The sequence below is a fragment of the Pongo abelii genome, chromosome 16, assembly GCF_028885655.2.
Source record: "Pongo abelii isolate AG06213 chromosome 16, NHGRI_mPonAbe1-v2.0_pri, whole genome shotgun sequence".
NCBI lineage: Eukaryota > Metazoa > Chordata > Mammalia > Primates > Hominidae > Pongo > Pongo abelii.
Genome location: NC_072001.2, coordinates 100,470,741 through 100,493,499, shown reverse-complemented (window position 1 = coordinate 100,493,499; position 22,759 = coordinate 100,470,741). Strand labels below are relative to the sequence as shown.

Sequence of the window (22,759 nt, the reverse complement as noted above, 5' to 3'; positions counted from 1 at the left end):
ATATTGCATGTGTATGATGTTTTGACAAGGGTTTCTATTAATAGAATCTAAAGAAAAAATGAAAGCAAAGTGAAAATCCTATAAATGATTTTTTTGGAAGGTTGGAAAACTACTTTAAAACTAAAAACAATCTTGCAAATTAATTCTCAGGTGAAGGCAGCAAGGAAGACATTATCTCAGAGTTCAGAACTAACCCTGGAGCGGGAGGGAGGCAGTGGCAGAGGCCACACTTTAAGAATACTAGAAAAGATTTTCTAACAAATTAGGCTCCAGATGAAACTGCTCCTGATGTTACAGGCCATCATTATGCACAGCTATGGAATGCTGGTATGCATTAATAATAAAGATCAGCATCGCCTTCTAGGGAAAAATAGAGTCTTCCTTTAATTAACTTAAATTTTTTATCAAATTGATTGAAAAGCTCTTATCCTTTTCAATTTTTTTTTCTACTTTCAAGTTTTTTATGCATGGGCCCAGAGCAGATTCATCCTTATCAGTTGGTGTTTTGTAAATGGCCTACTTGCTTTGTGGTTCAGAAACAGCAGAGTAACAAGGCAGAATCAATGCAGGGAATGGAGTGGGAAAACGGAAGAAAACCTATGCAGTCCACTGCAAGAAAAGAAAATGTTATTTCCTTACAAGCAAGCTAGGGGCACAGCGTTTTCTTACACTAAGGCACCGAAGAGCAGTTATGTTTTAGCAGATGATGCGGCTACTATGAACTCTACATCTATACATCTTAAATCAGGAGGACTGTGGTGGGCATCCCTTGGAAGACCATTTCTACCTACTCTTTGTGTGCATGTGTATACAAATATATGTTGATTTATTTTCTAACTGTAGCTGCTTGTGTGTAGGCCACCTCTTTCAGCAGAGGTCTTAAAGTCGATGGCAATTCACCTGTCAGGGGACATTTAAGGAGAGTCCTCATGAACGCATAGGTGTTGGAGTCATTTGCATTGATTGGAGGTGGAGCTGAAACCATGAAGGTAAATAAAACCATCTAGAGGGAACAGCAAGACGAGAAAATATTCAATGTGTCTACATTTATCTTCATTTTTCTATGAATCTGGGATAAGCTTTACTTGATACATTTTATTTCATACCATGTGGTTCTCTAATAAGATTAAATTATGTGTATACTTCTGCGTTACAAATAAAAATTATGCTCATTTTAGTAATATTGGTGGTAAAAATGCTTAAAGTCATTATAATTGAACAATGGGCAATAATAATTTGGGGAGGCCATAGCTTAAGGATAAAAATGGTGACCCCCAAATAGTCATTCACCTCATCTATTTGCTCTGGTGTTAAATACAGTTTCAGGTGGGGTCCTGGTTGTAAAATTCTTAAGTTATGTGCACCTCTGGAAATGTGATAAATGATATAGACCTTCTTATAAAAATCATATATGCATAAGGCCAGGTGTGGTGGCTCATGCCTGTAATCCCAGCACTTTGGGAGGCCGAGGCAGGCAGATCACGAGGTCAGGAGATCGAGACCATCCTGGCTAACACAGTGAAACCCCGTCTCTACTAAAAATACAAAAATTTAGCTGGGCGTGGTGGCAGGTGCCTGTAGTCCCAGCTACTTGGGAGGCTGAGGCAGGAGAATGGCATGAACCCGGGAGATGGAGCTTGCAGTGAGCCAAGATCGCGTCACTGCACTCCAGCCTGGATGACAGTGCAAGACTCCCTCTCAAAAAAAAAAAAAAATCATATATGCATATACATGTAACATTTTACACACTATTTAGAGGGCTCATTAAACTCCTAAACTCCATCTGTAGATTCCAAGTTAAGAAGTGCAATCATCTTTAGCAAGTTTCAAAAGATGATTTTTCCATCCTTCCTAACATGTGAGCTGAGTCCACAAATGTATCATTGACAGTAAAAGTTAGAAGAGCCCAGTTCCATCCCTTGATTCCCAAATCCATGAGCCTTTGCTATGCCAGAAACAACACTGTATGTTGACCAGTGATGTAGACCATCAAACATGTTGTGGAAAACATTATCCTAGGCTTGGTGATGCTGCCTACCTTGCCTCAAAAGTCCACTTCACTATGGTAATAGGCCACCTGTTTCAGTGTGATGAAAAACATGGTAAGACTAGTGAGTTAATGAATATGACTTTTTTCTCTCTCTCTTTCTACACACACACACACATACACACACACACACACCAGATATATTCCAAGGCATTGCTTCTGATCAAGGATGATGCCTCAGAAGACACCGTGAAACTGTATAGGACAGAGGCATCATGAAGGTGAGTTGAAGGGGATGAAATGGGAATCACCACCTTGGATAGTTCAAATTCTTGGTCATGTCAGGAATCTCTGTAATCCCTCCAGAAATGTCTATTTCTGCTTAATACCATGGTAGCTAAAGGCAGCTTTAATGCCTTCCACTTTCCTCTTCCTACCATAATAAACTTCACTCCAAAGATCAAGGACCCAATATAGAAATTTTTCTAGTTTCTAAGTATGCCTATTTTAACTATGGTTTCTGAAACTGGGGAGTAACCCCAGCATGAAGCCATGGTCTTATTGAGCTCACTGTGAGAAGAACACAAGCCAAAACTCCACTGATCTCCTAACCTCAATAAGCACCCATACCGATGGTGGTGTTTTGGGGTCTCTGTAATTAGTATCAGCTCAGTGCCCAGCAACTCCTGAAAAGTCTGGTTATTTACCCCTTGCTGGTGGACTTCACCCTGGTAAAGAGTTTCAGGTACCTCCAGAGAATGCTAGGAGAAAGGATTATGCTATACCTTTTTGGTAGTGTAGTCAGATCCTTCCTAAAGAGGACTTGATTCCCTTGTCCCCTACCTTTATGCAATTTTACACTGGGACTGTGAACTGGTTCATGTCTGAGGATTTTGTGGAAGTGCCATGTCTCTTAAGTTAGTGATTCATTCATACTTCTTTTCATCAGACATGGAGATTTTCTACTTGTAAGCATGAAGTAAGACAGTAGAGCGATGCACAACTATTTAATTTATAAGAATGCTTTGATCAATCAGCCAATGCCAAAGATCTCTGAGGGTCGAATCCTTTTGATTACTACGATGGCTCTGCTGTCCCTTTTGGTCACCGTATACATCTTGTCTCTGGTGATTAAGTACTTTCACTTAACCCCTGCAACCTTAAGTTTCCATCATCTTTGTTGAATTCTGGGAACCCTGTTTGTCACTCTTGTTTTTGGCCTGCAGGGAATAGCCACCAGAGAGCTCTTTAAGGATGCTGTCACTCTACTCACAAATGTATTTCTCAAGGCTTTCATGAAGAAAATCTTCTCTAGCCTCTTTTGGAGGACATAGGGGATTAGTAAGCAGGTCTCACAGAATAAATTTGCTGGTATTTCGATTTCATTCAGTCCACATATAGTTCGATATTTCAACCATCCAAGCAAGCAAACTGTTAAACACTTAAGTCACTCTGTTTAGTGCAACCTTATCTATAAATTGACTAGATCTGACATTATTTTTTTAACTCATAAGCAACCTCCCTAGAATCCATTTCTACTCATATATCCCAGGGCATTTCAATATAAATTGGAAAATCATGCAATTTTTTTGTTCTCTGACAACACTTGTCTGGTTATAGGTCCAGAAGGAATGAGAGGAGACTGAGTTAGATGCTGAAGAGTTTAGTACTCCCCTTCAAGAAAGCTACCAGGAAGGAGCCAGCTATACGTTTTACAAGGAAGGGAGAATGATCTCCTGAGGAGAGGAAATATTGCTTATATTGGAAAGAAAAATTGGCAGACTTTAGACATTCACGGACTTCACCTTCATTGGAACCTGTACATATGACCCTATCTTAAGTTTCAGGGTCTCATTCCTTCTCAATTCGTGTCCAAAGTTCATATGATTTTGCATGGCTGTGAAATCTATATCAAATATAATTAAGTTACCCACAGAAATAGACTTTCAGTTAGTTTTCATAAATGTAGACTCTGTGGGTCTTCAAATTCTCTACTACACTTAGAAATAGTCAATCAAATCCCATCATCCTTACTTTAAATGGAATGTGCAATGGCAGCAGATACTTAATAACCCAAATCTCATGCAGAAATCTCTTAAGAGAATTTTAAGTGGTTAGAGGCTGTGGGCTGGGGGGTTAGGGGCATGTTAGTCAAATAAGGCAAAATTTCAGTTAGGAGCATGAAGTTTAAAGGATCTATTGTACATCATGACATCATGGTGAGCGTAGTTAATAACAATATGTTGTATTCTTGAAAATTGCTAGGAGGATAAATTTTAAATGTTCTCACTACACACACAAAAGATTAAGTATGTGAGGTAATGTATATGTTAATTTGCTTGATTTAGCGATATCACAATGTGTGTATGTATATGTGTGTGTGTATATATATATATATATATAAACACCATGCTGTATATCATAAATATATACAATTTTTATTTATCTATTAAAAATATCAATTGCAATGCAAAATAATTTAAAAAATAAAACAATCTTACATCTTTGGGGCTTAAAAGTCTCAACTTCACTGAAGATAAAAAACAAACAAAATCTCTTAAGACCAACTCTAATACAGGTCTACACAGGGAAAAGAATCCTGGGAAATCTCATTTTGGTTGCATTTTAGAGATAGTTAATGGGCAGTTAGGATTGGCACTCTCTACTGTATGACTCCAGAGCTTAGGGTAGTTGATTTATAAATTTAAAAAAGTAAAATCAGAAAAGCCCACTAACTTGCATCATCCCCTCTCAATCCTGGCACAATTTATTGAACAGCTACCTTGTGTCCAGCACTTCATTGCATGTAGGGAAGATAAAGAGAAATGCCAGCCAGTCTCTGTTATAGTTCTCATCTTTTTCTCAATTATTCTTTGGAAAATTTATTTCATTACTGTTTTTCAAAGCTAAAAGCAGATCTACTATACCCTTGTCAGAAAATCTCTACTCATGTTGAGTCTGGTCTTCATGTATATACCAGATGCATATACCAGACCGAGGAGTAAAAATTCCCATCATGTATTCAACTCATATTGTAGGATCTTAAATCCATATTTAAAATCTCTGTGCTTTTATTTTACATAAAAGTTTTTGATTTTGTCCTTTCACTCTATTTCTCTACATTAAGTCATTATTTCTAACACATTTTCCAATGGAACATCTGCCCTTGGGAAAAGAGTTCACTTCAGTCCTACTTCCCCACCATACATCACTGGAGCAAAATCTAAGACAGGAATAGAAAAAGCATTGAGACATCAAAGGCTTAGGTTTGTGAATCACATAATATTGTCTGTCATTTTGAAGGATCCCATTATGACACTGAAATAGAAATACCATGATTAGGTTATCAGAATTTCACTCATTTTAGTCTCTGTTATTAAAGAGGACAAAGAATTAAAGTATGCGTGTCAGGGATGCATCAAATTGCAAATATTCTTCAAGGGTAAATCAATATTATAGGGTGACCACTCTGCAGGAAAAGCAAAGAGATATGTAAATATGAATAAGTTATTTTTGTCAAATAAACATTTAAAACTCCTTTTCCTGAGGCTGTGATCTCTCAGAAAATGCTTTCTGTCTAGCCATTTACTAAGTCACTACCCTAGGACCGTCCTCATCACGGTTTGCTTCCATTCTTGTTGCCTCCAGTGGCACCTGTTCAGGCTCTCTAATGTAGAAAGCCCTACAGAATGCACCTAAGCAAGATTAAAGGTCTCCCCTGACGTGGAATGAAGGGGGAATTATACAGTTTGCAAGAGAAAAGATAATAAAGGAGTGATTCTATAGACATACTTTGATGAATTATATAGAGACAATTTTCTGACATTAGTAATATAGGGCAGAAGACAATGTTTCTGATATATAGATGTAAATTCATCATCCAGACTCCATTAAAGAGAACTACAAAAGATCTGTTGATTTGAGCATTGCTTACAAGAGCTATCAGGTAATGGTAGCAGGCTCCTTGCATGAAACTTGGACACTGCAGTAGTTGAAGGCTCATTTGGATGAAATAGCCACCTTTCCAGGAATGTTGTAAGTAATAAGAAGCTATATGGTAAATTCAGCCACCTGGATCAATGACTGTAATACCAGACCAATGGTTTGGCATTACATGCTAAAATACATATTTTACAAATATTGCCTTTGACCACTGAATTACCTTGTGTTATAGTGAAAGGCAATGATTATGTCTTAAAGAAACAAACATTCATCGAAAATTTTCCTCTAAGAAATTACGGATCTCCCTGTCCTCCCCATACCCCATTCCAGAAAGGAAAATCCTAGATAGAAATTATATTTCACAAGTGTAATACAAAGAAGTATCTATCAGAACAAATGTAATAATGCCTTCTTTTCTTTATTTCATTCTCATTATCAGGAAAAAAATGAGCATTATCTCTGTGACTTCCTAATATTTTGTTGTATTTTATCTGCAACCTATAAAGCCACTATCTGCCATTATATATATAATAATGAGAAGTCCTTCTATGCCCAGATGTTTGCTGTTTTACAGGAACCCAGTATCCTTTATCCACCTCCCATCCTACTTCTCTGCCAATCCTTACGATGCTTATCCATTTTACAATAAGGGAGCCCCAGGAGTCCATGCAAGAGCATCAGCTTTAATCACTTTATGCAAAGTCAACATAGAAGTCCAGATAGCAAGCTGAAAACCTCGTATTTCTTAATTCAGTATGTTGCTAATTGGTACATTTTGTAAATTAGAACATGGGTGGTGGTAGCTGTTCTTTTCTTAAAGTTTCCGAAGAATGAGAACATTATAAACTCCTTTGAAATGACAGAGCAGTGCTCAGCATTCTTACTGCTAGACTAAATCTGGGCCCCTTTTTCTTAATTTGTATGAGGGCAGTGAAGCTCTTTCATCCTTATCAGTGATGAAGGATCCCTCTGAGAGCTAAAGAGAAATTATGAGCCCTTTGCTCAGAAAAGCGTCCATCTGAGTACACACACAGAATAAATACATTTGTGGCCGGGTGTGGTGGCTCACGCCTGTAATTCCAACACTTTGGGAAGCCAAGGTGGGTGTATCACCTCAGATCAGAAGTTCAAGACCAGCCTGGTCAACGTAGTGAAACCCTATCTCTACTAAAACTACAAAAATTAGCCATATGCGGTGGCACACGCCTATAGTCCCAGCTACATGGGAGGCTGAGGCAGGAGAATTGCTTGAACCTGGTTGCAGTGAGCCGAGATCATGCCACTGCACTCCAGCCTGGGTGACAAAGTGAGACTTCATCTCAAAAAATAAATAAATAAAAAATAAACACATTTGCATACAATGTCAGGGAATATATAGGCTCCCTGGTGCCCACATCCATTAACTCCCCATCCCTTATCTGTAGAATAGGTACTGTGGAAAGTTCTGATGTTTCAATTACAACATACTTTTCAAAAAGATACATATTTATGTAGAAATTAATGATAAAACCTATTACAACTAATATAGTAAAACAAGCTAGAAATGGCTTAGAAATCAACAAAGGTCAAGATGAAGATTTTTAATGGAGGAGAACTTAAAACCTAAGTAATAAAGCACTAACATTGTGAGTCCTAATTATTTCTCATCTGAATTGATAACTCTGCCTTTGGACTAACCATCATTTATTATTTTTGAAACAGTTGTGGGGATAATTTTTAATAAAATAGTGTCATTCTCAGCCTCAATATCTTCAGCCTCCCTTTTGCATGTGAGGAGAGCAGAACATGAATGAACTCTCACACAGAGGTCCCGCCTTCCCTTGCAGAATCATACATGATCACTCCCTAAAGCGCATTGTGCACTTCCAAGTAATTTCAGAATATTTGAAATTCACCAAGGCTGACAAATTATCTCACATTTCTGTTGATATTTTTAAATGTTACCCATTTATCCTGTAATGTTTCCTTGTCTTCCTCCACTGCCTGACAGGTACATATCCACCCAGAATAAGTTCCTCTAAGAACTCTTTTATTGCTATTTTCACCATACTCTCAGTTTCCTTAATATTGAACGCTCATTGCTTAGTTTCTCATTCTCCAAATTTTTAATCGTACAACACATCAATGAAGACTTTTGATTATGCATCTTTATCATACAAACACATACACCTAAAACACACATGTATTACTACGTCAAAGCATTTTGTTTAATTAAAAAGTTCCACAAGAAAATAAATGTTAAAGGATTCATGAAAATGAATCAGAGGGAAATGCAAATCAAAACCACAATGTGATACCACTTCATACCCATTAGGATGACAATAATAAAAAAGACAGGTAACTGCAAGTACTGTCAAAAATATAGAGAATTAGAACTCTCATCCTTCGCTGGTAGAAATGTAAAATGATGAGGCCACTTGGAATATAATCTGGCAGTTCTTCAAAGGATAAGCATACAGTTATCATTCCTAAGTACACACATAAGAGAATTGAAACCATATGTCCATACGAAAAGCCTTATACATGAATGTTTATAGAGATATTATTAGTAATAGCCAAAAAGTGGGAAAAAGTCCAAATGATCATCAACTGATGAATGAATAAATTCAATGTAGTATTTTCAATAGAATATTATTTAGCAATAAAAAGGAATAAAGTACACATGCATGTTACAATGTGGACAAAACTTAAAAATATGCGAAGTAGAAGATGCTGGTCACAAAAGACCATATACAGGACGAGTTCATTTATGTGAAATGTCCAGTATAAGCAAATCTAAAGAAATAGAAAGAAGATAGAGGCAGAAAGTTGTTTGGAGGTTACCTAGGTCTGTGCCAGGGATGGAGGTAGGGTTAAGGAAAATGAACAGCAGCTGCAAATGAGTAGAAAATTTCTTTTTGGTGTGAAAATGTTCTAAAATTGAGTGTGGTGATGGTTGCTTAACTCTGAATACATGGAAAATATTACACATTGAATGGGTGAATTACATGATATATGAGTTATATATAAAAAATTATATTAAGAATAAATTAAGATAGGATTTCTATTATATCAACAGATCATCTTTTACAGGTGCCTCTGGAGTGTATATACCATAATCTTCAAATTTTATATTTAGTAACTGCTTCTTTATTTGATTCTTCTTCAGAGTATAAGATCCCAGAGCACAGCAATTTTATCTCACACTTTAAATTCTTTAGATTTAGCGTATCTAGTATATAAATACTTAATGAGTATAGAATGAATTTATTGATTGATTAATTAACCAAAGAGCTAATCTTTCTCCTGCCCTAGAATTCATCAAAATCTAAATTGCAGCTTATTTCTAAAATTGTGTTAAAAGACACATTACACAAAATTTACCATTTTAATCATTTTTAAGTACACAGTTCAATGGCATGAAGTGCATTCACAAAACTGAATCTCTGTACCCACTAAGCAATAAATTCTTATTACTTTTCCCCTTAGTTCCTAGCTACCACCCTTCTGCTTTCTCTTTCTGACTTTACTCCAAATACTTCATTTGGTGCTATCATCCACATTTGTCCCTGGCTTATTTAACTTTTCCCAGTGTCTTCGAGCTTTATCTACATTGTAGCATGTGTCAGAGTTTCCTTCTTTTTATGGCTGTATAATATTCCACTTTATCTACTATCACATTTTGTTTATTTATTCATCTTTTGACAGACACTTGGGTTGCTTCTACCTTCAGCTATTGCTAATAATGTGCTACGAACATGGTGGTACAAATATAGTGTCCCCGATTTTAATACTTTCGGTTATGGGGTGAAAATTATGGATCGTGTGGTAATTCTAATTTAAATTTTTTGAGAAACCACCATACTGCTTTCCATCCCAGCTGTACCATTTTTCATTCCCAACAGCATTGCATAAGGGTTGCAAGTTCTTCACGTTCTCACAAACTCTTGTTATTTTATGTGTTTTTTATGATAGCAATCCTAATGGATGTGAAGTAGGATCTTATAGTTTTGATTTGCATTCCCCCATGATTAGTGATTTTTGAGCATCTTTTTGTATCTTCACTGGCTGTTTGTATATCTTCGGAGAAACAACTAATCAAGTCCTTTGTCCACAAAATAGATCCACAGCCTAATTTAGCTCCTAAGAGCTAAATTATAAAAGACTTAGAAGAAAACACAGGGGGAAAGCTTCATGTCATTAGATTTCACAATGAGATCTTGGCTATGACACCAAAAGTGCAGGCAACCAAAGAAAAAAATAGAGAGATTGAACTTCATGAACTTTTAAAAATTATACATCAAAAGACAATATCAACAGAGTAAACAGGCAACCCACAGAATGGGAGATGATAATATTTGCAGTTCACACATCAGAAAATAGATTAATATCCAGAATATATAGAGAACTCCTAAAACTCAACAATAAATTTTGTTTTAACTGTCAGAGCTAAGGATAACTATCAGAATATTTTCATATCACTCCTCACAGCAGCTGTACTGCATTTTTTTTAGAAAAAAAAACTATATTCTCTCAACTCATACTGGGAAGCCTGAACTTATGTGTGAGTGGAATCTAAATTCTGAAGGCTGGAAGTATTGAAGGCATAACTAGAATAAGAAGCTGTATTTCCTTTGAGTTTTTTCTTTTTTATCATTTTTCATTTTCTCTCTAGTACTACAAATTAGCAGATGAAGAAAACAGCTCTCTGTGCTTATGTGTGTGCATTTAGAAGTAGAGCAGGCATTTTTATCAGCTAGATAGTGAGCTTTTAAAGCAAATTAGTAAGAAGAGAAGCAGGGAGGTCCAAATAAAATCTACTCAAAGTGGAGAGCAATTGTAATGGGGCTAGGGGTGGACTGAAATATTGATTCCTAATACTTACTCTTTTCGTTATTACACACAGTGACAAAAACTATCAAATTATAACCAGAGGCCATTTTGTGGGAAAGGGTAAGAGAAGAGAACAGCCACAGATGGAAACCGCCCTCCAATTTTTGTAGCACAGTAGTGACGGAGACAAAAGGTCAGCAAAGGGGAAGGTAAATAATGTAGGAACAATGCTGAATTTGGGTTCTGAGTCAGGCAAGAGGAACTCAGGCCTGCATGCCTACTTTTTGATCTTACCATGGCTGGACTTTCAGAAAGACAGCCCTAGTCACACACCTCCCCATCCCACCTTTTTCATCTGTCTCATCCCTCTCATATGACTTCTGCCAGAGAGCACCTAGCAAAATGCCTCTCATACACAAGCAACAGTTACTCATCTACTAAGGCAAGGAATGCCAACATTGTATTATCTATTGAGTGAATTATTAAACAAGGGTGGAAGGGAAATTAATGAAGCAATGGAAAACCTGAAACTTAGAGTAATAATTTCCTTCCCCCCGACAAGGGGGAACAGGATGTTAGGGCTTAGCAAATCAGGTGTGTCCACACTTTGATCTTTATCTTGGAGATTCTTTTACATTATGAATCCTAGAACAGTGCTAAGTGGTAGCTTCCACAAAGAGCAATTTACTGCCAATGGAATTAAATGTGTGGCTATAACATCAAACAACCAGAATTTAAGAATTATTATGTATGTTCTTTTCTTATCCTATATATAAGAAATAAAGCTTACATATTTATATAACATTCATGTTTTAATCTTTTAGTATTTAAACTAAATTCCCACTCAAATGAGTTAGTGAAAGATTCAAAAATTTCTATTTTGTCTCTTCATTTGTTAGTATTATTCATAACCAAAATAAACATGAAACACAATAGGCATCCTAAGTTTTTTTTTTTTTTTTTTTTTTTTTTTTTGAAACAGAGTCTTGCTCTGTCACCCAGGCTGGAGTGCAGTGGTGCGATCTCAGCTCACTGCAACCTGCAACTCCCTGGTTCAAGCAATTCCCCTGCCTCATCCTCCCGAGCAGATGGGATTACAGGCACACGCCATCAGGCACAACTAATTTTTTATTATTTTTAGTAGAGATGGGGTTTCACCATATTGGCCAGACTGCTCTCGAACTCCTGACCTCAGGCAATCTGCCTGCCTCAGCCTCCCAGAGTGCTGGGATTACAGGTGTGAGCCACCACAGCAGGCCAGCATCCTATTTTTTTTTTTAACATAACTACAGTGTTGACATTCCTGATTATTATTTCATAACAAGAAAACTGAAGGCCACACTAGTGTAAAACATGTGACCTCTTTTTTTTTTTTTTTTCTACTAAGAAGCATTAAAGATGATGCAAGTTTCCTTTTGGAAGAAGAATCTTTTTGCCACCAAACTGGTATTAATTTCCTGTTCAAAAGGGGCTATACTGTCAATGTGACACTTTAATCAGCCCCCAATGTGACTGGGAAATGCCGACTTCACAATCAATGTCAATGTATTTCATGTCGTCTCGATACCTCTTAGTCATTTTGCTTCAGGAGTGCGTGAACAGGGTCAATATATTTCATTAGTTTGTTTCATCTGAAGGAGAGTACAACATGAGAGCTTTGATTATATTATAAGAATTGCTTTAATGTGACACCGATTCCCTGATTGTGCTATACCAGACATTCAAGGGCTGGAGGGCAACGAAATTATCTTTCACCCAAACGTTCATCTAGCCACCACCAGCAAACTGTGCCACAAATGAAAGAAGAAAATAAGATCCAACTCAATTTACATAGTAGAGATGAGATTATGCTGTCATAAATGCATTATAAAACAGGATCATGGAGATTAACTTTGAAGAATGCCAGTGAATAGTAACAATTCTTTTCCACTGTCTAATTGTAGCAGTAAAAATATTTATGACTCTAAAATTTAAGTTATTTTCATAGTACTGCCACATAATTAACTGCAATAGAATGTTTGTGCATTCTTTCTCAGTGAATTTTATAGCTTCATGACTATCAAACAAATATGAAGTGTCTGCATTAGTCCCATCTAATTCTTCCTTTAAAATTATTAAATGGCACTTTTATCCAACAATCCTTGTTTACATCTGACCTCTTTCTAGATGAAGAGGCCACCATCCAGCTCCTCATGAAGTGGATCTTGTAGAGTAGCTATTCACTTTGAGTTTTATTATAAGATAAGGTATATATTTCCTTGTATTTTGCTTTGTTTCATTATTTAAGTATCTCTACCATTTAAGGGAATAGAATAAAGTGAGGGTCTGAAGAATTATCAATAAAGCATGATCCTTTCGTAAGTCAATTTCTGAATGCAGAATTCCTTTTTGCTTAGACTCTGTTTTGTTATTGCACTCTAGCGTGTTCATTTGCCATCTACTCATCTGCAGATAGAATTACTCAGTATACATCCAGGACATACTTTCTTGTTTCTGACCTATACCCCTTTCAAATCTTGTCTGAGGTTGGCCATGGCTTCTTGGAGAAATCCAGATGCCCCTGCCCTTATGCTATGTGCTGATTTTTATGGTTGAGACTTGACTCTTCTTTTTCCAAAAGACTTGTCTGGGGTTTGCCATGTCAGCACTTCCTGTTATATATCGTCATGCTGGAGAGTATCTAGCCAGAACTTCTGGCCAAACCACTGCTCGGTATCTCTTCCAAAGTCTATAGGTATTCAGGAGACAGAAGTCAGATATACTTTTACTGAAATCACATTTTTTCTTAATATCTTCATTCCATTTCTTAAGAAAAAGACTGACATAAAATACATTCTATTATTTCTTTAAAAAACAAGCAATGTTATTGACCTTTAATGAGTATTGTCTCTCCAAAATTCTAAAAGAAAACCCATAAATGCAGCTTATCTTGCACTTAATGCATTAGTATCATAAAATACAATTTTAAAAAGCCACATGTCATTATGGTCTTTTATGTTTCTTAGACATTTTCATTTCACAAAGGAAATCAGCCTTTTTGCCAAGAAAAAGAGAATTAGGGAGAATGAAATTTTATGTAGCAATATTTTACTCCTATTCATGAATATTTTTTGAATTTTAAAGTCTGTTATTAAAAAGTCATCAGTAGTTCTGCTAATAGCTATTATCTTTATTTTATCACAGAGTATAAAGATAGATATTGTTCACTAATGGTTATAAGCGATCATAACCAAAGTAACTTTTAACACAAGATTCCAGTAAAAATGTCTGTTAGGTAATGCTATACTTTAGATGTTTATTCCCTCCAAATCTCATGTTGAAATTTAATTCCCAAAATTGGAGGTGAGGCCTAATGGGAGGTGTGTGAGTCACGGAGCTGGATCTCTCAGTGACAGATTGATTAATGCCCTTTCTTGTTGGAGGTGAGTGCATTCTCCCGCTATTAGTTCTCTAAGTGCTCTCCAGAGAGCTGTTTGTTGAAAGGAGTCTGGCACCTAACCCCATCTCTCTTGCTTCCTCTCTTACCATGTGATCTCTGCACAGCCAGCTCCACTTTGCCTTCTACCATGAGTGGAAGCAGCCTGAGGCCCTCACCAGAAATCAAGCAGAGGCTGGTGCCATGTATTTTATACAGCCTGCAGAACTGTAAGCCAAATAAGCCACTTTTAAAAAATATATTACCCAGATTCAGGTATTCCTTGCTAGCAACAACAACAAAAACAAAAATAGACAACAACACTCAACAAGTAAAGAACTACAAGAGTAATACAGAAAAATATGGTGTCTATCTTAAACAGATACAAAGAGAGTATGCACAGTGCTTAGCAGTATGTTAGAGACACTGTCAGTTCAAATGTCTTTGCTAGTAACAAAATGTCCAACTAAAAGTCATATAAAGACAAAGTTTATTTTTCACACACAACAAGAAATCTGGAGATAAGTGCAACAAATGTGGAATCCTGACTCAAAGAGAACTTTGTTCCTCTTTTCACATAGCCACCCTTATCATGCTATCTGCAGCCTTGTCACATCAAGGATGCAAAGTAGTTCCAAGCATTTCATTCACAGGCATCTTTCAAAGAAATAAGATCATCATGGATTTCCTCATGCACACCATTTCATTTAGCTTTGAAAACAGTGCTTCCCAAAACTTCCCTAGAAGACATTATTTTTACTGGGACTTGCTTGCTCACATAGCTAACTCCTGCCCTACAGGAATCTAGAGAAGAGTAGCCAGAATTTTCTGCTTCTATCATGAGACAAAGGAAATAAAACGGGTGGGGGATGGCCATTGGGTAGACAACCAACAATGTATTCAACAACATGAAAGTTTATGCTCAGTAAATCCTTAAATCTAAGAATAAAAATAAAACTATTAGTTTATTAAATTTGGAGGGAGATCCTCTATAAAGATAGAGCAAACAAAATAATTATAGTCTTAATTTAAGAAAGATTGAATTTAGGGCAAGAATCATGGGACAAATGAAAGCACTTTAAAATACTGAGGTTATATTTACATTGGAATGCTGTGCCAACTTTAAAAATAATGAGACAAATCTACAGATTCTTTTAGGGAATCATCTCTAAAATCTGTGTCTATGATTACACACACATACACATTACTGAAAATTGTGTAATGCCTGAAAGTATTAAAAATGTATAAACTCACCTATAACTACATACACATTTATGCTTGCAAATGCATTGAAAGTTTTAAAAAAAATTATCCAAGCAACTTATGACAGTTTCTGGGAATCTGGATGCCTGGTGAGTAAGGAGAAAAATAGACTTATTTTCCAATGAATATCCTTTTGTATCTTCTAAATTTTATGCCACATGGATAGTTTAACTATTTTTATTTCTCAAAATATATTTAATGTGTGCCTATATATCAATAAATATCATAAACAGATGTAACTTTTTATTTTAAAGGAGGGTAGTAAGAAAAAGAAAAAAGATGTATGGCACCAATAATAAGGAAACCATTAAAACTTCTAACTGTGCAAGATTAGAACAGGATCCAACCCAGACTATGAAAAAATCTAAGTGATGAAAACACAGCTTTGCTCACATGCTATTTGATAGAGAATAATTGGTCTAAAGCAGATTAATGATAGATTTTCTTATTGATATCTTTAAGAGGATGTTGATTTCTGTTTGTATATGCAAGTCCAGTTTATTATAATAAATACCTGCCTAGGAGAAATAGAAAGCATAAAGAGGTCCTTTTATGATTTTATGCAGTGCTACTTCCTCCATCTCACCAGATAGAAAATAATGACAATGGTACTAATGATGATAATCAAAAATACTCTTAGTGGTGATGCAGTATTCCTCAATTTTGTAACCATAGATAAGTTTTTAGGATTAAATAACAATTATAAATTTAAATTGAGAGGGTACAAATTTGGACTACTGAACTACACCACAAGGAAAGCAACTTTCTTCATTTTGATGACTAGCATTAAGGGAAGCAATAATATGGCTGTGAAATAGCTAATCAAACTTATGGATACATTTCTGGCTTATGGGTACTTTTTCTCTTTTCCTTTCCTTTGCTATCCTCTCATTTCTTTTAAATGATTAAAGCAGGAGGTAATTTTAAACAAACTTTTTTTGAAACTGATCATGGACAGTGATTTTTGCCACTTGCAGGTCTTTCTATTCTAGAAGTTAATCTAGTTATAAACTTGCCATATCTTAATAATATTGTTGGTACAGACAATAACACTCAGCAAATATATTTTAAACTCTCAGAAATTCAGTCACAAGATCGGTTACAACTTTTGCTATCAAGGGAACTTCCCAGGCATATTCCAGTTTGAAGATTCTGCCAAGAAATCTGAGCTCTGTTCAAAGTTCTAGCTGTCATTTCATGAAAGAATCCCGGAATTTTAACAGTTTAAACAAAAAGCCTTCTAACATCTTCCTTTCCCACTGGGAATACACCTCCAAAAGCCTCAGAATCTGATAAAACATTTTCTGGGACTTCATTAAATTTTACTTCAAACATATTATATGTTTAAATGTATATACATGTTTTCCATGTGACCAATATTTTATATAACAGAAATATATGTAATGATACCTGCAAAGAAGAATGAAATGGGCATATAAAATGGCCATATGATTTTATTTTTAAAACTGCTGCTTGAATGCCTAATTATTTAGTTGCATTTTTTACTCATTCCTCACTCCAGTTCTCAGTTTGTTATTGTTATTACAACTTATTTTCTATTTAGTTACTCTGTAGTCAGCACTATTTTAAATCTTGGGAAAAAAATCTACAGTTTGTGACTTTGCAAAAGTAATTTAATTGACTCAGGACCTGACCTCCAAACTAGAGCAATGTGATTAAACTCAAGCACAGTACCAATCATCTGAAATTCCCTTATAATCCTCCACAGAGGCCAGGTTTGCTGGTGCCCATATTCACGTATAGGCCAAGTTTGCTTGATGAATGTGAAGGATTGTTCAGTTGGCCAAGCAAGTCAATGAACACAATGTGCTTGTTACACTAGGATCTTCCATCTAAGTCAATGGGGTTGTGTCTCCAACTAAAGGAAGGATGGGAACCCTCTTCTTGGAAAGACTTAAAAGTTATTACATTTTTTAGAGAAAAGTAGATGTATTATTTATTCATAAGGCCAAACTTATGATGAATGAGAGTAATTAATATGCTCCCTGGTTAGAATGGGTGGCAGAAAGAATTAGCTGAGGGGTTAAAAGAAAAGTTTATCTGTGTTTAGTATCTCAGGAAATAAGATTACCTGTAGTAAATTAAGTGTTTTGATGTCTCAATATTACTTGCCAGCTAAAGCATTTAGCACTAGTTTTAGCATGACAAGTAGGAAGAAAATCCTTAATATTCATATTGCATTGGTAGGAATATAAGGCTTAATATAGAGTTCATAGAATTCCTTTTATAAAATGGCTTGTACAGCATGTGATATATTTAGAACACTAAATGAATTAAATGCCTTCAGATGAAGGTTGCTGCTGAGCATGACAGTGAATGAGCCACAATGCAGATTCATTGATTATCTTAATTTTAAGAGTCAATAGCAGGCCCAGCCTTCTCTGAATAGATATTCTCTACAACAAACCCTCTCAGTCCCATCACTAGCATGTCAGATCACTTTTGTGATGGCATTTCGAACTCTGGAAAAGAAAGACACTGTGGAAATTCAAGGTCAGGTCTTATTGTAGTTTTATTACTGTAAAAACCTAATCAGCCAGAATAGATTACTTTAACTGAATTTTTAGTTTAACTGAGAGTCATCCAAAATGCCCTTTTATAAAACATCTGTAGTTTAAACATGACTTATATATATTAATCCTGTTTCCTGTCATAGACACTGCAAGCAAAAGCAAAGTTTTTTAAATGGCTCATCATTTTGTAAAAGCTCTTTTTTTGTTGTTATTTTGAATGAAAGAACATTAAATGAAGAAAGGAAATTGGAATAAAAACAAGATAAGCACTTTTCCCAATTTTGTCATTCGCTTGCTCTGTGATCTTGAGCTTTTCCTGTGTTGTGACTCAGTTCCCTTCTCTCTATAACTAAGAAAGTTACACTTGTTCTAGCCACTTTCCAAAGCTGTCAAGAGGTTACCCTTTGCAAAGAAACATGCATACACTTTGGTTCGCATAGAGCTTTATAGAAATATTAAAGATTCTGTGGTTAGAGAAAGCAGACTGAGCTAAATATATACCAACCCTAGATTACACCTTAAGGGGGTGGGTTTCTGTTTGAATCATTTTCAGTAGTTCTTTGCTACAGCATTAAATTATTAATAAGTTGCATCTGTTGCCTAAAAAGATAATTTGGAATCATATCTGCCAATAATCAATGATTTAACCTAGGCTCTAGTTTTTAAAAGTTTCTCTTGGCTGCCATGTAGTATCTTTTATGTCCTGGATATCATGCTACACAAACCTTTTGTAATTCTTATCCACAGTAGGAGATTAGAAAGAATCCTGATTTTTTGCTTCTTATCAACAATGTAGAACTTTCTTCTGGTTCTTTCCTTGTACAAGGTAAGCAGTGTGAACCTTTGAAAGGTCATTATGAACCTCCAGTTAACCTTCCAGCAACTGTCCTAGCCTTTCAATTTTATGTTATTATGTAAACAATAAAACAATGAAGATTAATTTATTTTAATAATAAAGAACTTCACTGAGAACCTGCTCATGGTTAGACACTATGTCAATTGCTGAAGACAAAAATGAAGCTCACATCACTTGTGAGGCTGCCTTTCTCTCTGAGGAAATAGAATGAGTAAGTAAATAAATACAATACAGTGAGCTAACAGCGATGGCAGAATTATGAATCCTGTACTAGGAGACCATGCACAAGGAAGAGACAAAGTCAGCTGGCAGTGTTAGGGAAATTCTTCCTCAACAAGAATATATTTGGTGGATGAAATAACATTGTTAGTTGGAGAAAGGAGTGTCATATCCAGGATCAATTTCCATGTGGATAGAAGCATAGACATGAAAATGTGAGTCTTTTCTTGAGAATAATTGCAGCTCTGTTTTGTGAGAGCTGTGGGCAGTGGGAAGAGGTACAAGATGAAAATGGGTTTGGGCCATATTATGAAGGACCTGCTATGCTGTTCCCAGGAGTATGGCTTAAGATGCTAAAAGCAATGGGAAAATATTCAAGATTTCAAGTAGGAGTATGATACGATCTATTTTAGAAATTTATATAATATATGGAATTGGTGGTAGAGTTAGGAAGCTGTAGAAAAAAATCTACATTTTGGGACAAAAAAACGAGGGTCTAAACAAAAGCAGTTCTGAGACATTTTAGAGTAAAGGCATAGTGATCCTTTCGTTCTAAGGGAGAGAGACAGGGAGAAGTTCACGTGCCACACGTTAATGGTTTAAGTGGGTAGTGAATGATAATGACATTAACAGTAATAATGAAGGCAAATATAGGAAAAAAATACTCCTTTGGGACTTAGTATCAGTGATGCTGTAAAACATCAAAGTGAAAATGTCCAGGAAGCAACTAGAAAACTGGATCTATAGCTCAAAAATAATAGATGATGTATCTTTGTTCATCAGCAGCAGCTGATGTCACTAAAACGGATGGAAGATACTGAAATCACCCCAAAACATGCTCCATTAACCTACAGAATTAATAGTTTCTCTAATATATCAACACTTACTTTCTTCTGTGGTCTTTCATAAAAATGGGCTTCATGACACTAGGTTATTATTTTACAGGTGTCAACTGTTACTAAGGTAATCCTAAAATTTAAAGCATAAATCAAATCAGGGATGCTATTAATAAATATGCTTAAGAAATAGGTGCAGACTGGGACTGTTCCTGACACACTGAAACATAGGATTATGCTAATTATTGTCCATCAATTTTTTTTATAACGCTTTATCATTCTAGAAGATCACAGGCATGCCATCATTAACTTGGATAATAGGAATTCAATTCTGCTCATCTCTGCAAACTGCATTTCTTTCCAGATACATACTTCTCTTGTCCCTTTTTAATAGTATCTTTTTGGTTTTAATCCCAGAACTCTAGGGCTTCAATTAGCATTTTGTAAACTGTGTCTTAATATTTGCAATTGGTAACTGTTTATTAGTCTGATTGTGGTGTTTATGAAGATATTATTCACTAATTAATGTCGAAAGTGAAATATATATGAAGTTAATTTAATTTAAAAGTAACTTATGTATAAAGATTATTAAGCACAACTGCTTTCAAATGATACCGAAAGCAAAGAGGCCTTTAACTTAAAGTTTTATGGCTGGACTTTCTGGACCTGCATATTAGATGCTTGAAATTTGCCACACTATGCTAACAATAAGTTAAAAATAAACAAACTTTAAAAATGTTCAACTCTTCTTAAATACATCAGAGAGTAAGATCACAGGGAATATTGCTGCCTGTACAAATTAGAAAGGCAGACAGGCAAGTAAAGAGAATTGTAATTTATTAGAGGAGAAATCCATGAACACAAACCTCCATGGGAACACGTGCCTGGGTAGGAAAACCTAAACTGTGATTGATGGATTTTTGGAAACTCAGTGTGAATAACTCTGAGGGTTAAAAATCAGGGGATGGACTCAGTCACAGGGGGAACCCCACACAGTAAATATCAGAGAAAAATCCCCTTATGCTTCCAGCAAGAGGAGGGGAAAGGAACCACTTTGAAATATGCCAGAGCACCCTGTTCTTCTAATCAAGGCCTGCCCTCCAAGAGAAACTATTATTAGAGTCTAAGCTGCTGTGACTTTCTCAGAGACTACCCTACCTCGGGGAAGAAAAATATCCAGTTCCAGCCTGCTACATCTTTCCATGTGGAGGAAGAAAGATACCCAATTTTAGCTCACTCTAGCCATTCGGCCCCACCTAAGAGGGGACAAATCTTGCTATTTACTAGTGAAATTCACAACCAGGGACATAAGCTCATCTAAAGGCTGAAACCAAATCATAGGACTATAATATACTTCTTTTTCCACACGTCTTACTACTACATTAAAAAAGACATGTTTACTGCAGCTCCTTTTTTTCCTAAAACACCATGTTCACTTCTCAACAAAAAATTGCAATGCAGACTAAAAGGAAAAATAGATAGTTTGAAGAGATTGAACAAGCATCAGAACCAGGATCAGATATGGAAGGAATGTTAGCATTAACCAACCAGAAATTTAAACAAACAAACAAAACTATGAGTAACGGGCTCAGGCTTTTTATTTAAAAAACAGACAACACGCAAGAACAGATGCATAATGTAAGCAGAGACAAGAAAATTTTAAGAAATAAAAAATCCAAAAGAAATGCACGAGATCAAAGACATCGTGCTAGTTTTTTTGTTGCTGTAACTGAATACTTGGAGAGACTGGCAAATTTACAAAGAAAAGTCACGTATTTCTTACAGTTCTGGGGGCTGGGAAGTCCACGGTAAAGTGCGGCACGTTTGGCGAGGGCCTTCTTGCTGGTGGGGACACAATGCAGAGGGCTAAAGTGGTACAGGGCATCATGTGCTGAGGAGGCTGACTGTGCTGGCTCAGGTTTCTCTTTCTACCCCTACAAAGCCACGAATACCACCCCTCCTCATGACCTCCTCTAATCCTAATTACCTCCCAAAGGTCCCACTTAGTGAATACCATAGTCGTATTTCCCACCCCTTAATTCTATTACAATAGGGATTAAGTTTCACCATGAGCTTTGGTGGAAACAAACATTTAAACAACAGCACACTGTGACAAACATAAAGAATCTCCTCGATGGGCTCATTAGTAGACTGGACACAGTTGAAGGAATTTATGAGCTTGTGGATATTGTAATAGAAATTTTCAAAACTGAAAAAATTTTTTTTTGAAAAAACAGACTAGAAACTGTAAGACAGTTACAAAAAGTGTAACGTATGTGTAATAAGACTATCAGGAGAATAAATAGAGAAAAGAATAGAAGCAATATTTGAAGTAGTAATGACTGAGAATCAAAAAGAAGTCTCAGCTATATGTTTTCTACAAGAAACCTATGCTAAATAATACACATATGCATTGAAAGTAAAGGTTGAAGAAAGATATACCATGCTCAACTATTTAAAAGAAACAAGGCAAAGTGCAGTGGCTTATGCCTGTAATCCGAAAAAATTGTCAGGCCAAGGCAGGAGGACTGCTTGAGGCCAGGTGTTCAAGACTAGCCTGGGCAAAACAGGGAGACCCCTATCTCAACAAGTACAACAGAATTAACTAGGCATGGTGGTGTACACCTGTAGTCACAGCTTCTACAGAGGCTGAGGTGAGAGTATTGTTTAAGACCAAAAGTTTGAGGCATCAGTAAGCTATGATGGAACCGCTGTACTCCACACTGTGTGACAAAGCAAACTGTGTGTCTGTCTCTAAACAAACAAGCAAACAAAACAGAAAGGAAACAAACAGGAATAGCTCTATTAATTTCAAAAATACCAGAAAGTAAGTGAAGGCTATGAACAGACACTTTGCAAAAGAAGACATTTATGCAGCCAACAAACATATGAATT

The 22,759-nt window shown here is 36.0% G+C and overlaps 1 long non-coding RNA gene across 1 annotated transcript in view; it reads left to right on the top strand.

Moving 5' to 3' along the window:
* Positions 1-11,403: 11,403 nt before the first annotated feature.
* The window catches only part of LOC134760228 (uncharacterized), a 47,132-nt gene continuing 35,776 nt past the window's right edge, over positions 11,404-22,759 (top strand). The window contains exons 1-3 of the long non-coding RNA XR_010137273.1: positions 11,404-11,489; positions 13,046-13,098; positions 18,701-18,779. This is a non-coding gene — a long non-coding RNA (uncharacterized LOC134760228). The remainder of the gene's footprint in view (positions 11,490-13,045; positions 13,099-18,700; positions 18,780-22,759) is intronic.